At 42.0% G+C, this 15,219-nt stretch overlaps 3 non-coding genes across 3 annotated transcripts; 1 reads left to right on the forward strand and 2 right to left on the reverse strand.

Annotated features, from left to right (window-relative positions):
• The first annotated feature begins 10,428 nt into the window (after positions 1-10,428).
• LOC140283493 (U5 spliceosomal RNA) lies at positions 10,429-10,542 on the forward strand. The gene has a single exon (XR_011910093.1). It is a non-coding gene; the product is annotated as a U5 spliceosomal RNA (small nuclear RNA).
• A 3,232-nt stretch (positions 10,543-13,774) lies between these two features.
• Positions 13,775-13,958, reverse strand: LOC140283359 (U2 spliceosomal RNA). Its single transcript, XR_011910062.1, has one exon. It is a non-coding gene; the product is annotated as a U2 spliceosomal RNA (small nuclear RNA).
• A 308-nt stretch (positions 13,959-14,266) lies between these two features.
• Positions 14,267-14,380, reverse strand: LOC140283497 (U5 spliceosomal RNA). The gene has a single exon (XR_011910096.1). It is a non-coding gene; the product is annotated as a U5 spliceosomal RNA (small nuclear RNA).
• Positions 14,381-15,219: the final 839 nt, after the last annotated feature.

The following is a 15,219-nucleotide window of genomic DNA, read 5'->3' on the forward strand; positions in this document are numbered from 1 at the left end:
ATCATCAAAAGCGAGATCAGAGGTGTTTGGCTGCAAGAAAGCCATAGTTTGCCAAAAGCGGGTAAGGTGCGAATGACCGACTAAATATCAACAAAAGTGGGGGCGGAGGTCTTCGGATGCAAGTGGGTGTGAATATCCCACCATACAAGTATGGTGGAGAGGAAGCTGTGAATGGCCGACCATAGTAAAAGGCGGGTGAGAGAAGGTGCGAATGTCAAACCATACATAATCAAAACAGGTAGCGGAGGTGTTCTGCTGTAAGAAGGTGTGAATGTCCAACCATAGTTGGTAAAAAGCGGGTAAGAAAAGGTTAAAATACCCGACTGTACACAATCAATAGCGGTAGTGGAGTTGTTCGGCTACTAAAAGGTGTGAAAGTCCGACCATGGTTTGTAAAAAGCGGGTAAGAAAAGGTGCGAATGCCCGACAATGTATGATCAAAAGAGGGAGTGGAGGTTTTCGGCTGCAAGAAGGTCTGAATGTCCATCCATAATTTGTAAAAACCGGGGAAGAAAAGGCTCGAAAGCCCGACTATACACCATCAAAAGTGGGAGCGGAGGTGTTCAGCTGCAAGACGGTCTGAATGTCCATCAATAATTGCTAGAAAACATGAAAGAAAATTTTCGAATATCAAACTGCACATGATCATAAGCGGGAGAGGAGGTGTTCAGCTGCAAGAAGGTGTGAATGTCTACCCATAATTACTGAAAAATGGGTAAGAAAAGGTGCGAATGCCTAACCATACATCATCAAAAGAGGGAGCGGAGGTGTTCCGCTGTAAGACGGTGTGAATGTCCGACCATAGATGGTAAAAAGCGGGTAAGAAAAGGTTAAATTACCCGACTGTACACAATCAAAAGAGGGAGCGGAGTTGTTCAGCTAAGAGGTGTGAAAGTCCGACCTTGGTTTGTAAAAAGCGGGTAAGAAAAGGTTCGTATGCCCGAATATACACCATCAAAAGCGGAAGCGGAGGTGTTCGGCTGCAAGATATTGTGAACGTCCGACCAAAGTTTGTAAAAAGCAGTTAAGAAAAGGTTCGAATATCTAACCAAACATAATCAAAAGCGGGAGCAGAGCTGTTCGACTGGAAGTAGGTGTGAATGTCAGATCATAATTTGCAAAAAGCTGATGAGAAAGGGTGAGAATGCCCGACTATACACCATCAAATGCGGTAGCGGAGTTGTTCGGCTGTGAGTAGGTGTGAATCTCCAACCATAATTGTTGAAAAATGTGTTAGAAAAGGTAAAAATGCCGGTCCATACATAATCAAAATCGGGAGAGGTGGTGTTCAGCTGCAAGAAGGTCTAAATGTCCATCAATAATTGCTAGAAAACATGAAAGAAAATATTCGAAAATCAAACCACACATGATCATAAGTGGGAGAGGAGGTGTTCAGCTGCAAGAAGGTGTGAATGTCCACCCATAATACCTGAAAAATGGGTAAAAAAAAGGTGCGAATGCCCAACCATACATCATCAAAAGCAGGAGTGCATGTGTTCGGCTACAAGAAGGTGTGAACGTCCAACCAAAGTTTGTAAAAAGCAGTTAAGAAAAGGTTCGAATATCCAACCATACATAATCAAAAGCGGGAGCAGAGCTGTTCGACTGCAAGTAGGTGTGAATGTCAGATCATAATTTGCAAAAAGCTGATGAGAAAGGGTGAGAATGCCCGACTATACACCATCAAATGCGGTAGCGGAGTTGTTCGGCTGTGAGTTGGTGTGAATCTCCAACCATAATTGCTGAAAAATGTGTTAGAAAAGGTAAAAATGCCGGTCCATACATAATCAAAATCGGGAGAGGTGGTGTTCAGCTGCAAGAAGGTCTAAATGTCCATCAATAATTGCTAGAAAACATGAAAGAAAATATTCGAAAATCAAACCACACATGATCATAAGTGGGAGAGGAGGTGTTCAGCTGCAAGAAGGTGTGAATGTCCACCCATAATACCTGAAAAATGGGTAAAAAAAAAGGTGCGAATGCCCAACCATACATCATCAAAAGCAGGATTGCATGTGTTCGGCTACAAGAAGGTGTGAACGTCCAACCAAAGTTTGTAAAAAGCAGTTAAGAAAAGGTTCGAATATCCAACCATACATAATCAAAAGCGGGAGCAGAGCTGTTCGACTGCAAGTAGGTGTGAATGTCAGATCATAATTTGCAAAAAGCTGATGAGAAAGGGTGAGAATGCCCGACTATACACCATCAAATGCGGGAGCGGAGTTGTTCGGCTGTGAGTAGGTTTGAATCTCCGACCATAATTGCTGAAAAATGTGTTAGAAAAGGTAAGAATGCCGGTCCATACATCATCAAAAGCGAGAGAGGTTGTGTTCGGCTGCAAGTAGGTGTGAATGTCCAGCCATAATTACTCACAAACGGGTAAGAAAAGGTAGTATTGCCAGACCATATATGATCAAAACAGGGAGCGGAGGTGGTTCAGCTGCAAGAAGGTTTGAATGTCCGACTAAAGTTCAAATATATTAACAAAAGCGGGAGGAGAGGTCTTCGGATGAGAGTGGTTGAAAATTTCCAACCATAATGTATAAAATGCGGTGAAAAAAAGGTGTGATAGAACACTAAAAGGTGGAGCAGAAGTGTTCGGCTGCAAGAAGGTGTGAATGTCCGACTATATTTGGTGAAAAGCAGGTGAAGCAAGGTCTGAATGCCCAACCTTACATCATCAAAAGCGAGATCAGAGGTGTTTGGCTGCAAGAAGGCCATAGTTTGCCAAAAGCGGGTAAGGTGCGAATGTCCGACTAAATATCAACAAAATTTGGGGCGGAGGTCTTCGGATGCAAGTGGGTGTGAATGTCCGACTATATTTGGTGAAAAGCAGGTGAAGTAAGGTCTGAATGCCCAACCTTACATCATCAAAAGCGAGATCAGAGGTGTTTGGCTGCAAGAAGGCCATAGTTTGCCAAAAGCGGGTAAGGTGCGAATGACCGACTAAATATCAACAAAAGTGGGGGCGGAGGTCTTCGGATGCAGGTGGGTGTGAATATCCCACCATACAAGTAAGGTGGAGAGGAAGCTGTGAATGGCCGACCATAGTAAAAGGCGGGTGAGAGAAGGTGCGAATGTCAAACCATACATAATCAGAACAGGGAGCGGAGGTGTTCTGCTGTAAGAAGGTGTGAATGTCCAACCATAGTTGGTAAAAAGCGGGTAAGAAAAGGTTAAAATACCCGACTGTACACAATCAATAGCGGGAGCGGAGTTGTTCGGCTACTAAAAGGTGTGAAAGTCCAACCATGGTTTGTAAAAAGCGGGTAAGAAAAGGTGCGAATGTCCGACAATGTATGATCAAAAGAGAGAGCGGAGGTTTTCGGATACAAGAAGGTTTGAATGTCCCACCATAGTTTGTAAAAAGCGGGTAAGAAAAGGTTCGAATGCCCGACTATACACCATCAAAAGCGGGAGCAGAGGTGTTCCGCTGTAAGACGGTGTGAATGTCCGACCATAGTTGGTAAAAAGCGGGTAAGAAAAGGTTAAAATACCCGACTGTACACAATCAATAGCGGGAGCGGAGTTGTTCGGCTACAAGAAGGTGTGAAAGTCCGACCATGGTTTGTAAAAACCGGGAAGAAAAGGCTCTAAAGCCCGACTATACACCATCAAAAAGAAGGTTTGAATGTCCATCAATAATTGCTTTAAAACAAGAAAGTAAATTTTCGAATATCAAACCGTACATGATCATAAGCGGGAGAGGAGGTGTTCCGCTGTAAGACGGTGTGAATGTCCGACCATAGTTGGTAAAAAGCGGGTAAGAAAAGGTTAAAATACCCGACTGTACACAATCAATAGCGGGAGCGGAGTTGTTCGGCTACTAAAAGGTGTGAAAGTCCGACCCTGGTTTGTAAAAAGTGGGTAAGAAAAGGTTCGAATGCCCGAACATACACCATCAAAAGAGGGAACGGAGGTGTTCCGCTGTAAGACGGTATGAATGTCCGATCATAGTTGGTAAAAAGTGGGTAAGAAAAGGTTAAAATACCCGACTGTACACAATCAAAAGAGGGAGCGGAGTTGTTCAGCGAAGAGAAGGTGTGAAAGTCCGACCATGGTTTGTAAAAAGCGGGTAAGAAAAGGTTCGTATGCCCGAATATACACCATCAAAAGCGGAAGCGGAGGTGTTCGGCTGCAAGATATTGTGAACGTCCGACCAAAGTTTGTAAAAAGCAGTTAAGAAAAGGTTCGAATATCTAACCAAACATAATCAAAAGCGGGAGCAGAGCTGTTCGACTGCAAGTAGGTGTGAATATCAGATCATAATTTGCAAAAAGCTAATGAGAAAGGGTGAGAATTCCCGACTATACACTCACAAACGGGTAAGAAAAGGTACTATTGCCAGACCATATATGATCAAAACAGGGAGCGGAGGTGGTTCAGCTGCAAGAAGGTTTGAATGTCCGACTAAAGTTTGTAAAAAGCGGGTAAGACAAGGTGTGAATGCCCGACAATGTATGATCAAAAGAGGAGCGGAGGTTTTCGGCTGCAAGAAGGTCTGAATGTCCACCCATAATTACTGAAAAATGGGTAAGAAAATGTGCGAAAGCCCAACCGCACATGATCATAAGTGGATGAGAAGGTGTTCGACTGCAAGTAGGTGTGAATGTAAGATCATAATTTGTAAAAAGCGGGTAAGAAAAGGTAAGAATGCCCAACCATAAATTATCAAAAGCGGCAGCAGAGTTTCGGCTGGTATTTATCAATGTCTAGATAGATTTCAACAAAAAACAACGTTGTACTTTGCAGTAAAAGAAAGAGCCAATATCCGAGAATAAGCTTATTTTCATGAGTTCTGCACGATTTCGGATTTTATGTATAAAATGAATTCCTTCACGCAAACTAAGTTAACACTGCTTTGTCCTTCATATGTACCCATTTCTACATATATTTCAAGCATAAACTTCCTCATATTACCCTGAATGAGAAAGAGCCACACTTGTGATCAAGCCATACCTCCCTTTTGAGGAGTTCTGCATGATTTGGGATTTTATCTATAAAATTAATTCCTTCACTCAAACTATGTTAAAACGGCTTTTACCTTCATATATATCAATGTCTCGATAGATTTAAACAAAAAAAACAACGTTGTACTTTGCAATAAAAGAAAGAGCAAATCAAAAGTTTTAGGAATCCGAGAATAAGCTTATTTTCATGAGTTCTGCACGATTTCGGATTTTATGTATAAAATGAATTCATTCACTCAAACCAAGTTAAAACTGCTTTTTCCTTCATATTTATCAATGTCTAGATCGACTTCAACAAAGAACAACATTGTATTTTGCAGTAGAAGAAAGAGCAAAACTGAAGGATCAGGAATCCGAGAATAAGCTTCTTTTCATACGTTCTGCATGATTTGGGATTTTATGTATAAAATGAATTCCTTCACGCAAACTAAGTTAACACTGCTTTGTCCTTCATATGTACCCATTTCTACATATATTTCAAGCATAAACTTCCTCATACTACCCTGAATGAGAAAGAACCACACTTGTGATTAAGCCATACGCCCCTTTTGAGGAGTTCTGCATGATTTGGGATTTTATCTATAAAATCAATTCCTTCACTCAAACTATGTTAAAACGGCTTTTACCTTCATATTTATCAATGTCTCGATAGATTTAAACAAAAAAACAACGTTGTACTTTGCAGTAAAAGAAAGAGCCAATCAAAAGTTTTAGGAATCCGAGAATAAGCTTATTTTCTTATGGGCAAGAGGGAACTGCTTTGTCCTTCATATTTATCAATGTGTAGATGGATTTCAACTTCTTCTACTGCAAAGTCCAATGTTTTTCTTTGTTGAAGTCGATCTAGACATTGATGAATATGGAAGGACAAAGCAGTTTTAACTTGGTTTGAGCAAAGCAATTCATTTTATAGCAAAATCCGAAATCGTGCAGAACTCATGAAAGCAGGCTTATACTCGGATTCCTGAAACTTTAGATTTGCTCTTTCTTTTACTGCAAAGTACAACGTTGTTTTTTTGTTTAAATATTTCTAGACATGGTAAATATGAAGGACAAATCAGTTTTAACATAGTTTGAGTGAAGTAATGCATTTTATAAGCAAAATCCCAAATCATGCAGAACTCACGAAATGCTTTTTCTCGCTTTTCACTGCTTTTTACAAACTGTACGTTCACACCTTCTTGCATCCGAACACCTCCGCTTCCGCTTTTGATGATGTATATTCGGGCATTCGAACCTTTTTTTACCCGCTTTTTACAAACCATTGTCGGACTTTCACACCTTCTTGCAGCCGAACACCACCTCTCCCGCTTTTGATGATGTATGGTCCAGTATTCTTACCTTTTCTAAATCATTTTTCAGCAATTATGGTCGGACATTCACACCTACTCACAGCTGGACACCTCCGCTCCCGCTTTTGATCATACAATGTCGGTACATCGCTCCTTGTCTTACCAGCTTTTTACAAACTTTAGTCGAACATTCACACCTTCTTGCAGCTGAACACCTCCGCTCCCGCTTTTGATGATGTATAGTCGGGCTTTCGAGCCTTTTCTTACCCGGTTTTTACAAATTATGGTTGGACATTCAGACCTTGCAGCCGAACACCTCCGCTCTCTCTTTTGATCATACATTGTTTGGCATTCGCACCTTGTCTTACCCGCTTTTTACAAACTATAGTGAGACATTCACACCTTGCAGCTGAACCTCCGCTCCCTGTTTTGATCATGTATGGTCTGGCAATACTACCTTTTCTTCCCCCGTTTGTGAGTAATTATGGCTGGACATTCACACCTACTTGCAGTCGAACAGCTCTGCTCCCGCTTTTGATTATGTTTGGTTGGATATTCGAACCTTTTCTTAACTGCTTTTTACAAACCATGGTCGGACTTTCACACCTTCTTGTAGCCGAACAACTCCGCTCCCCCTATTGATTGTGTACAGTCGGGTATTTTAACCTTTTCTTACCCGCTTTTTACCAACTATGGTCGGACATTCACACCGTCTTACAGCGGAACACCTCCGCTCCCGCTTTTTATGGTGTATAGTCGGGCATTCGAACCTTTTCTTACCCGCTATTTACAAACTATGGTAGGACATTCAAACCTTCGTGTATCCGAAAACCTCCGCTTTCTCTTTTGATCATACATTGTCGGACATTCGCACCTTTTCTTACCCGCTTTTTACAAACCATGGTCGGACTGTCACACCTTCTTGTAGCCGAACACATCCGCTCCCGCTATTGATTGTGTACAGTCGGGTATTTTAACCTTTTCTTACCCGCTTTATACCAACTATTGTTGGACATACACACCGTCTTACAGCGGAACACCTCCGCTCCCTCTTTTGATGGTGTATGTTCGGGCATTCGAACCTTTTCTTACCCGCATTTCACTAACTATGGTCGGACATTCAAACCTTCTTTTAGCCGAACACATCCACTCCTGCTTTTGATGATGTATGGTTGAGCATTCGCACCTTTTCTTACCCATTTTTTACAAACTATGGTCAGACATTCACACCTTCTTGCAGCTGAACACCTCCTCTCCCGCTTATGATCATGTGCAGTTTGATATTCGAAAATTTTCTTTCATGTTTTCTAGCAATTATTGATGGACATTCAGACCTTCTTGCAGCTGAACACCTCCGCTCCCACTTTTGATGATGTATAGTCGGGCTTTCGAGCCTTTTCTTCCCCGGTTTTTACAAAATTATTTTTGGACATTCAGACCTTCTTGCAGCCGAAAACCTCCGCTCCCTCTTTTGATCATACATTGTCGGGCATTCGCACCTTCTCTTACCCGCTTTTTACAAACCAGGGTCGGACTTTCACACCTTTTAGTAGCCGAACAACTCCGCTCCCGCTATTGATTGTGTACAGTCGGGTATTTTAACCTTTTCTTACCCGCTTTTTACCAACTATGGTTGGACATTCACACCTTCTTACAGCAGAACACCTCCGCTCCCTGTTTTGATTATGTATGGTTTGACATTCGCACCTTCTCTCACCCGCCTTTTACTATGGTCGGCCATTCACAGCTTCCTCTCCACCATACTTGTATGGTGGGATATTCACACCCACTTGCATCCGAAGACCTCCGCCCCCACTTTTGTTGATATTTAGTCGGTCATTCGCACCTTACCCGCTTTTGGCAAACTATGGCCTTCTTGCAGCCAAACACCTCTGATCTCGCTTTTGATGATGTAAGGTTGGGCATTCAGACCTTGCTTCACCTGCTTTTCACCAAATATAGTCGGACATTCACACCTTCTTGCAGCCGAACACTTCCGCTTTTAGTGTTCTATGAGGCATTCACATATTTTTTTTCACCGTATTTTATAGATTATGGTTGGAAATTCTCACCCACTCTCATCCGAAGACCTCTCCTCCCGCTTTTGTTAATATATAGTCGGGCATTCAAACCTTTTCTTACCCGCTTTTTACAAATTATGGTCGAACATTCACACCTACTTGCAGCTGAATACTTCCGCTCCACCTTTTAGGTATGTATGGTTGGCATTTGCACCTCTTTTTATACTGATTGCTGAAGATTAAGTTGTTCTTTCTCAAACTACAAATTTTTTTTAATTGTTGAAACTTGATTTGAAGTGGATAAATAAGGAGGACAAACAGTTTTAAGTCAGGCTGATAGAAGGAATTAATTTTATAGCAAAATCTATATTTCGTCATATGTCGAGAGATGCTTATTGCTGAAGAAGTTCTTTCTCATTCTACAAAGTACAACGTTGTTTATCGTTGAAACTTGATTAGACATGAATAAATATGAAGGACAAAGCAGTCTTAACTTGGTTTGAGTTAATGAATTCGTTTTATAGGAGAATCCGAATTCGTGCATAACTCATAAAATAGAGCTTATTTTCGGATTCTTGAAGAATGAGTCTGGTTCTTTCTCATAATACAAAGTTTGTTGTTTATTGTTGAAACTTCATCAGAAGTGAAGAAATAAATGAATGCCTATCAACAAATGTGGGATCTAAACTCTAGTGCTTCCTCTAAAATAATTTCCTTTCTCAATTTAGAAATGTGTGTGTGTAAGTCACAACACCCGTGACACCAAAACGGCTTTCTTTTCTCTACACTCTGCACTATGAGCACACACACCAAATCAGAAAGGCTTTTTTCTTTTTTCTCTCTTTTCTACATTATGGGTTTATCAGTCACATCAGAATCCATACATACTGATCCTCCCGTAATAAAATGGTCGGATCTTATCAAACACACTTTGTTTCTTGTGACAATCAAGTCAGCGAAACAGCGTATACACGTCAAGACACTGAATCAAGTTTGCCACAAGAACTCATAAGTTTGGCAGTATTGCTCTGCCGTCAGCAATCATACCCCATTTTATTTTCGTGAGACATGTGCAAGCACCTGTTCATCTACTGTTCTATCACTATGAATTAGTGATCTATTATCAATAAGGATACTTCTACAACTACTATCAAAGTATGTCCGGACTTCTTATGTTGTCAGTTGCTATATATGAATAAGTGGGTAGCTACTGACAAGCATTAAGCATGTCACACAGCCCAAACATATAACATTTCAGGACACACCACACAGTTAACAACCACAGTGAAGCGTGTCAAAGCCCAAACATGTAACATTCAACAGGACACTTACACAACACATTCAAATCAAACAGTCAGACAACATACAAGAACATATACCCCAGCCGGCATTGCTCCCTGCCTATTTTCGTACAGCACACTATGTGTGCGCACACCTTTATTCACAAACTCTTCAACTTATACTCTTTTACCGAAGCTGCTACAGCTCGATTGGCCGAATACCCTTTGATCCTATTTCGGTGAATTTGACATCTGCCTTACATATAACAGATTAGCGGTTTAGCAGTTTTAATTTAGTATGAGTGAAGGAATTCATTTTATAGCAAAATCCGAAATCGTGAAGAACTCATGAAAGTAAGCTTATTCTCGGATTCCTGAAACTTTAGATTTGCTATTTCTTTTACTGCAAAGTACAACGTTGTTTTTTTTGTTTAAATCTTTCTAGACATGGTAAATATTAAGGACAAAGCAGTTTTCACATAGTTTGAGTGAAGGAATTCATTTTATAGATAAAATCCCAAGAGTCTGCTGAGAAAAGAGAGTGAATGCGAAGTAGACTTTAACACGGCTATGGGAGCGAGCCGAGTGTGGGCTAATCGGGAGAATTGCTTGAAAGAAACGCGACACCGAATGAGCGATCAGAACAAAGCCTCAATACGGGATTCTCGTGGTGTTTTTGTTGCTGCCTTGTCTTTTGCACAGAGTAAAAGACAAGGCAGCCATCGAATAGGGCCCGATTGTTCCTAGTTGGTCAGCTGAGGAGCAAGGGGGGGGGGAGCAAGCGTCTCAACCAAGCAAAGCTCACCATGGGGAAGGTGGCTATGCCAACTAGCCTGTTGCCATGCTCCCGCAGTGACGGATAATCGTACTCTGGTTTCTCTTCATAACGTACAAGTCTTTCGCCTTTTACTAAAGATTTCTGTGGAGAGCAGCACTAATGAGTTGTTTCTATTTTTGGCAGGCTTTACCTTTACGGGTGAAGCCCTTTCTGTCTGTGCAAAAGAAATCTTCTTACTGTGCAGAGTGACTTCTCTGAGTAGAGTCGCCTTACTTGTTGCGACTGTGCCGATGTTTGAAGCTGGAGTGCAAAGTTGTTGCTTGAATGGTGCTTGCTGGAGCGTGCGGGAGTGCAAAGTTATACCATTTAAAAGGGCTGAAGAGTGCTCAGTGCAGCGGGTGGGCGACACTCTGGCCACCTTGAAAACCGAGGTTACATCCACTACCAGGGGCAGCCCAAGTTCTGCCGCAAGTGTGGTGAGCATGGGCACCTGGTTGAGGCTTGTACCAAGGTGTTATGTGGGAAGAGCAGAGAAATTGGGCAAACTTTTGGAGAGTGTCCAAATGGCAGGAAATGTAATCTCTGTGGAGAATTAAATCACCTCTTCAGAGATTGCCCTAAATCTTTTGCCAACAAATTAAAGACGGTAAAGCCACAGTCAAGCCAACAAAGAGAAGGACCAAAGGTGGCAGTTGGTGAACAAAGTGAAGAGGTTGACCCAATAAATTCAAACTTCCCGCCAAAAGCTTGGATTGGAAGTGAGGAGCAAAAAGGGGAGGGGCCTGTAGAGGCCTCACCACTCAGTGTTGAAGTGTGTGAGAATTCACAGGCAGAGGGTGGAGCTACGCTAAATGAGGAGGAAGAGCAGACAGGTGAGTCTAGTGAAGATACTCACCTCCCCGAAGGTCAACAGCCGAAGAGGACGGCATCTGAGCCTCTGATTCCCCAGTGGTATCAGAGAAGAGGGGAAGGGTTAGGTCCCTTTCAGACAGTTCTTCAGTGGAAGAACCTAGAGTCTTCCCCTCCGACTCACCAAATGAGGTCTCCTTTTTAACTTCAGCTCTGCAATCAACCCCCAGGGACTCAAAGTTAAATGCAACATTGCGTCAGAGGCCAACACCGAGAGTCCGAAAAGGAAATATAGATCACCCTACTCACTTTTCACCTAAAGAAATGAAGGAAGAGCTAGTTTCCCAAGAAATAACCTGTGTGTAATTTGTTTTGATAACTTAGAAAAACGAAAATGACATACCTACTTTCCTTTATGCTTTTAATGGTTCTCACCTTCTCAACACTAAATGTGAGAAGTGTGAAATCAAAGACAAGAGCCCAGAGTATTTTATCCTTCTTAGACTCCATAAAATCAGATGTGTTTTTAATACAAGAATGTGGACTACCTTTTTTAAAAAACCATAGACAATGGGAGGAAATGTGGCCCCATTTATCGATATGGAGTGGCTCAAATCAAAATAAAAATGATGGTGTGGCCATTCTAATTAAAAATCCGCATGTTCTGGTGAAAGGTAGCACAGTGGTGAGAGACGGACGGGCACTTTTAGCACACTTGAATTTTATGGGGCAAGACTTTAACCTCTTAAATATTTATGGTTTCAATGGAAAAAATGAAAGGTATGACCTTTTAGAAGATATACAGCTTTACATGCTAGGGCAAGTACCTTTAGTTGTAGGAGGGGATTTTAACTGTATCTTGAGCAGGAAAGATAGAAAAAGAGCAGGGGTAGATTTTAAAGTGGATAAGACTTCAGGGCATATGCAGGGATTTTAAGCTTACTGACTGTTTTAAAACCATGCATCCCAGAGAGGAGGGCTTCACCTGGTTTAGTCATGATGGCACCAGAGCCTCTCGCATTGATTATTTCTTTACTAGAGATTGCCCACCCACTGATGTTAGATTAACCCCTGTTTTCTTTTCAGACCACCTTATGCTCTCCTGCACCCTTTCACCCCCTTCTGGTGTGACGGTAGGAAGTGGTCTGTGGAAACTCAACTGTTCCCTGTTGGAGGATGAAATCATAGTCAGTCAGTACAGGGAATGTTATAAAGAGTGGCAGACCCTTCAAGACCTCTACGAAACACATGCACAATGGTGGGAAATGGTGAAGGAAACGACCCAGACTTTTTTTAAACAGCAAGGTAAACGTAAAAAAAGGAAAGAGAATAGATGTATGATGGGACTACATAAACGCTTACAGCGCTACTTTAAACTAAATCAGTGTGGCATAGACTTTAAAGAAGAAATCAAAGATGTCATAAAGGAAATGTCAGTTTTAGCAGAAATAAAGAGTAAAGGAATTTTTGTAAGAAGCAGGGAGCAGGAAATTGAGGAAGGTGAAAAAGAAAGAAAGTTATAAATAAAAAGGAGTGTATTCAAAATCTAAAAAGAGAAGATGGGTTTTTAACAAAATCCACACAAGAGATGATTGAAACTGTACATACCTTTTATAGTAACATGTACAAAGAGAAACCAGTGCACTTGGAAACATCGGCAGAAATCTTAAAATTCGTTGACAAAACCGTAAAAGAGAATGCACACTTGACACAGAATTTTACTGCTTTAGAGTTAAAAAAATGCCTAACAGGTTTTAAGAGAAGTCGAGCTCCGGGTTTAGACGGGCTTCCTGCAGAATTCTATCTGACCTATTGGGACCTTTTATCATCAGACATTTTAGATGTTTTTAAAGATTTTGAAAAACTCGACCGACTGCCTGACAGTTTTAGAGTGGGAATAGTGACTCTACTTTATAAAAAAAATGATAAGACTGACCTAAAGAATTGGAGGCCCATCACACTTTTCAACTTTGACTGTAAACTTTTTAGCAAGGTTTTAGCGACACGGATGTCCTCTGTTTTAGAGGAGGTAATTCACCCAGACCAAGCTTGTGCCATCTCAGGGAGACAACTCACCGACAGCCTCGTACTGATTCGAGACATCATTGATTACGCTAGAGACAGAAACACCCGGCTTGTCATCTTAAATTTAGACTTTGAAAAAGCATTTGATCGGGTCTCGCATCAATATCTCTTTCAGGTGTTGCAGCCATCGAAAAGGGCCCGATTGTTCCTACTTGGTGAGCTTTGCTTGGTTGAGACGCTTGCCCCCCCCCCTGCTCCTCGGCTGACCAAGTAGAAACAATCTATTCGATGGCTGCCTTGTCTTTTACTCTGTGCAAAAGACAAGGCAGCCACAAACACCACGGGAACACCGTATTGAGGCTTTGTTCTGACCACTCATTCGGTGTCGCGTTTCTTTCAAGCAATTCTCCCGGTTAGCCCGCACTCGGCTCGCTCCCAGAGCCGTGTTAAAGTCTACTTCGCATTCACTCTCTTTTCTCAGCAGATTAAAAGAAAGTTTCATCTTGGGCTCCCTGAAACTTCCATCCTGCACCGCTGTTTGCTTTTTCACAAGAGCAGAGGAGAGCGCACCGTTCCCAGCGGCACTGCAGTACCGGGTCGAGGCTTGGAGTGAACGGAGCAAGCTTCTTTTTCAACTCCTATTCTTAAAAATCCATTTAATATGTTGTCCTCGTATAGAGGACATATTAAACTGATAAGAACAGATACTACACTTGATCTTAGCCAAAAGGCCGAGAAGCGATAACTGTCCACTGTTTCAGGTCCGAGGGCCCTTGCTGGCACAATGCGCACTTGTAGCAGTGTTCTTTTTATGGCCATAGGTGGCCAGAGTGTCACGTTGCACCCTTGCCCACCCGCTGCACTGAGCACTCTTCAGCCCTTTTAAATGGTATAACTTTGCACTCCCGCACGCTCCAGCAAGCACCATTCAAGCAACAACTTTGCACTCCAGCTTCGAACATCGGCACAATCGCAACAAGTAAGGCGACTCTACTCAGAGAAGTCACTCTGAAAAGTAGCAAGATTTCTTTTGCACAGACAGAAAGGGCTTCACCCGCAAAGGTAAAGCCTGCCAATAATAGAAACAACTCATTAGTGCTGCTCTCCACGGAAGTCTTTAGTAAAAGGCGAAAGACTTGTATGTTATGAAGAGAAACCAGAGTACGATTATCCGTCACTGCGGGAGCAGGGCATCAGGCTAGTTGGTATAGCCACCTTCCCCATGGTGAGCTTTGCTTGGTTGAGACGCTTAACCCCCCCCTTGCTCCTCGGCTGACCAAGTAGGAACAATCGGGCCCTATTCGATGGCTGCCTTGTCTTTTACTCTATGCAAAAGACAAGGCAGCAACAAAAACACCACGAGAATCCCGTATTGAGGCTTTGTTCTGACCGCTCATTCGGTGTCGCTTTTCTTTCAAGCAATTCTCCCGGTTAGCCGACACTCGGCTCGCTCCCATAGCCGTGTTAAAGTCTACTTCGCATTCACTCTCTTTTCTCTGCAGACTCTTGGGATTTTATCTATAATATGAATTCCTTCACTCAAACTATGTTAAAACTGCTTTGTCGTTCATATTTACCATGTCTAGAAAGATTTAAACAAAAAAAACAACGTTGTACTTTGCAGTAAAAGAAAGAGCAAATCTAAAGTTTCAGGAATCCGAGAATAAGCTTACTTTCATGAGTGCTTCATGATTTCGGATTTTGCTATAAAATGAATTCCTTCACTCAAACTAAATTAAAACTGCTAAACCGCTAATCTGTTACATGTAAGGCAGATGTCAAATTCACCGAAATAGGATCTAAGGGTATTCGGCCAATCGAGCTGTAGCAGATTCGGTAAAAGAGTATAAGTTGAAGAGTTTGTGAATAAAGGTGTGCGCACACATAGTGAGCTGTAGGAAAATAGGCAGGGAGCAATGCCGGCTGGGGTATACTTTCTTGTATGTTGTCTGACTGTTTGATTTGAATGTGTTGTGTAAGTGTCCTGTTGAATGTTTGGGCTTT

The sequence above is a fragment of the Leuresthes tenuis genome, unplaced genomic scaffold, assembly GCF_036924035.1.
Source record: "Leuresthes tenuis unplaced genomic scaffold, fLeuTen1.0.hap1 SCAF_23, whole genome shotgun sequence".
Lineage (NCBI taxonomy): Eukaryota > Metazoa > Chordata > Actinopteri > Atheriniformes > Atherinopsidae > Leuresthes > Leuresthes tenuis.